We start from the raw sequence: 3,329 nt of genomic DNA, 5'->3' as shown, positions 1-3,329 counted from the left end.
GGCGAGCGTCCGGCGGGCGGCCGACGCGCGCACCACGCCCCGGAACCAGCCCCCGAAAGAAAAGAGCCGCCGCGCGCGCTCCCGCTCTCCTCCTTCAGGAAACGGCCACGCCCCGTCTTCTCCCACGTCCAATAGACGCGAGGGGGCGTGGCGACCTCTGCCTGACTCAGGAGAGGCTATAAAGGGAACTGCTGGAGACGCAGCTCGGTCTTTTACCTCTGGACTTGCGAAGTGTGGTCTTGCTTTTGGGTGAGTGGGCCTCGCGGGCGAGTACCTGGCGGGCGAAGTTGGCGCGGGCTGAAGTTTGCTGCAGCTCACTGAGATTTTAGACCTTTGAGCTTGGGTTGCTCTGGGTTCGAAAGTTGCACATGGGAAACACGCAGCCAGACCGCCACGTGTCCTGCGTAATGGTGGTGGCGGCGGCGGCGGCAGGCTTCGAGCTTAGGCGTGCGGAGGCTGGTGCTGATCGCCACGAGCGCTGCGCGCGGCCTAGTTAAGCAAGGGCCAACACCCGGATGGTGGAACCTGGGCGGCGGCGGCGTTAGAATAACCATATCCCCGGGATTTGGGGCAAAGACTTAGTTTTACATTGGGAATAAGAGGTCTTTACTAATTAGACGATTGTTTTTCTTTCTCGTCGCAGATCAAAAGATCGGTTGAAAATGGGCAGTCCCCGACCTTGTCTGAGATTGAGCTGTGCTGTGCCCAGATGGCGCTGTGTGCAAACCAGATTAGTAAAAGAGGCAGGCTTCTGGCATTCTGTGAAAATGCTTAATCTTCAAAATAATTGGTCCGCTGCGGGAACGGTGGGCTCTCAGTGGTGTAAAGGAGCTGTTACCCGGAGATGTTGAGGTAAGTACGATTGAGAGCTTAGTTTTTAAACTGAAGAAGTAAACCTGTTGATACACAGGAAAAGATGTATCCTTGAAATTTTCTTAATAGGTGCAGGGGGAAATTCCAAAACACGTGAGAGAATATTTGCTAGGAAATGGCTTGATTGGAACCTGACAGTCTTAACTCAGGTATGTGTTGGGCTAGTACTTGAATTCAGTATGTTTAGTCCATAATGTAGATGAAGTGAAGAAATTTTTTTGTTCTCAAAACAGCATCCTGGAGATTGATGAACAATAATGGAGCTGTTAATGTCACTGAGGAGCAACCTTACTTTAAAGTAAGTTGTGTGGTTTACAAAATCTACACTATTTCTGGTACCGTACTTCCCATTTAACATTTTCTATGGATTATGGTCTAATCAATGATGAAACCTATCCCGAAGCTGACTACCTGAAGAAAAGCATGTACGGATTCGGCTTCTGAGATAAGACCAATAACTTTTGTTGTCTAGATTTTATAAATGAGAAGGTTCTGTGAGGTCATAAACCCTGTAGGGAGAAAACTGCTACCTCACAATGATGTACAATGGGTTTTATTGTGGGGTTTTGTTTTTTTTTGTTTTTTTTTCTTTGCCAACAGTGAGGTGTCGCTGTCTGCCCATGGAAAGAGGCCAGTTTGCAGAAACCTTCCTAAGGCATAACTCATTTCTGTGAGTGGAGATTTTTTATTTAACAGTTGGTCAGTATTTTGTCCTTGGTCTTAATCTGTGATGATCTTATCCCGAACCTGAATATCTTGTTGAGAAAACTTATACGGATCTGGCTTCTGAGATAGACCATTATGAGGACAAAGATTTTTTTTTTTTTTTTTTAAAGAATTCTTTTGCTCCTCTGATGTTAATAGTCTTGTAAATCTCAAATGTTTTTCCTTTTCTAGGGCAAATGCCACCAGATTTACTTGTATGAAAAACATAAGGAAAAGTTCTTCATTTTACTGGCATGGGAAGAAAACCTACAAATCAAGACAATGTATTTTTATTTTTGTAAACATTAATCAAATTGAATGTATCCATAAGAATTAAGCCTTTTACATTTGTCACACTGCCCTAGTCACAACTTGTTAGTCAAATTGCTTTGTAGATCTATTTGTAATTCTATTTTAAATACGGGAATGTGTAGAAAACTAATTTTTATGAAGTCTTTTTTTTTTTCTCCAGTTAACCAGACTTGTAATCAGATCACTCTGAATGCTTTGCCTTTCGTCACCTGTTTGAATTTAAAATGTGTGAATGTAATTAAAGCTGAGTGAAAATTGGAGTATTGCGGGGAAATCCTTGGGGTTTTTTTGGAGAATAGACTTGGTTTGGCAGTATCACTGAATAAGTACAAATCATCTTGGCTTTTTGTGTGGTACTAAATATTCCTGGGCTAATGGTGAGCAAAATGGAGATACTGCCTGTTAGGGAGAGAAAAATACCAGGTATCAAAATGATCAGTGATTACTGGTCCTAATTGCAATTGTATTTTGAAAGGATGCTCAAGATGGGAAATGTAGAATGCTGAAAATGAAGAGAGCACAGCGTAACAATTATGGGTAATGGGGGAAGATAAGGGAGTTTAAAGTAGTCAAACATTGTACAGAATGTAGACTGTAATAGCATCTGATGTAACCAAGATGGGCCCCATGCATGATCATTTTCCCTAAGTAGCTGCATAAGTAAGTTGTTCCTAAGCCCATACTTCTGTGCCAGTCAAAGTAATAGAATTTTTGTCAGCTTATAATGAGCTGTATTTTTCCCTAAAATATTTTCCTGGCTTTTAGTGAAAATTCAGTTTTGTACCCATGTAGCTCAGAAGAGGCTCATGAGACTGACAAGCATGTTCGGTTATTGGTCAGGCACAGAGTGGATTTACTCAAGTATTAAAATGGTGTACAAAATACATTGGAAATAGTTTATGGCAGCCAAACTAGAATATAAGTATTAATGCCACCACATAGAGATCAAGTATTCTGAGTCCCTGCACACTATTAAACTATAGGTTCAATGAATTACAAGTTGTCTGCAGGAAATACAAACCAGTCTTTGGATAGGAAGTGTGAGGTGTCTACGTAAAGACTAGGGTGTGGTCCCTTTAATGAGGCCTTAAGACTTGAAATCCAGCAATGGGAAAAGCCGTTTGGCATAATGGATTACACATGGTATCTTGATGTTACCAGAAGGAATTGGGAAAGCTGTGTTGCTTTAAGACTATCACTTAGAAACTTTTGAAGATCAGTGGTATAATGTATATGATGTGGAGTGATTTGGCAAAATATTAACTACTGAAGTTGTAATTCCTCAATGCTATTCCTAAATTAAAGAGGCTTTGGATTAATGACCTTGTTAGTTGCATTTATTCAAAAAACAAATGTGCCTACATTATATAAATCAGTGTTTCTTTACGTTTGGTTTTAATCACCCAAGATCTTAAGTACCTAGATACCTTAGCTACCTA

The 3,329-nt window shown here is 41.4% G+C and overlaps 1 long non-coding RNA gene and 2 other non-coding genes across 4 annotated transcripts; all 3 read left to right on the top strand.

The window, feature by feature from the left end:
- The first annotated feature begins 223 nt into the window (after positions 1–223).
- On the top strand, positions 224–1,873 carry LOC116868061. Of its 2 annotated transcripts, none has more exons than XR_004382730.1 (6): positions 224–249; positions 644–852; positions 943–1,022; positions 1,107–1,171; positions 1,474–1,543; positions 1,771–1,873. It is a non-coding gene; the product is annotated as an uncharacterized LOC116868061 (long non-coding RNA). The 2 variants fall into 2 exon arrangements; XR_004382731.1 differs by having other exon boundaries at positions 229–302.
- LOC116868246 lies at positions 1,251–1,320 on the top strand. Its single transcript, XR_004382785.1, has one exon. It is a non-coding gene; the product is annotated as a small nucleolar RNA SNORD50 (small nucleolar RNA).
- Positions 1,596–1,666, top strand: LOC116868245. The gene has a single exon (XR_004382784.1). It is a non-coding gene; the product is annotated as a small nucleolar RNA SNORD50 (small nucleolar RNA).
- Positions 1,874–3,329: the final 1,456 nt, after the last annotated feature.

The sequence above is a fragment of the Lontra canadensis genome, unplaced genomic scaffold (assembly GCF_010015895.1).
Source record: "Lontra canadensis isolate GAN:19392208 unplaced genomic scaffold, GSC_riverotter_1.0 scaffold14, whole genome shotgun sequence".
Taxonomy (NCBI): Eukaryota; Metazoa; Chordata; class Mammalia; order Carnivora; family Mustelidae; genus Lontra; species Lontra canadensis.
Note: the sequence above shows the minus strand (reverse complement) of the source record. Positions and strands in the feature narration are given on the sequence as shown.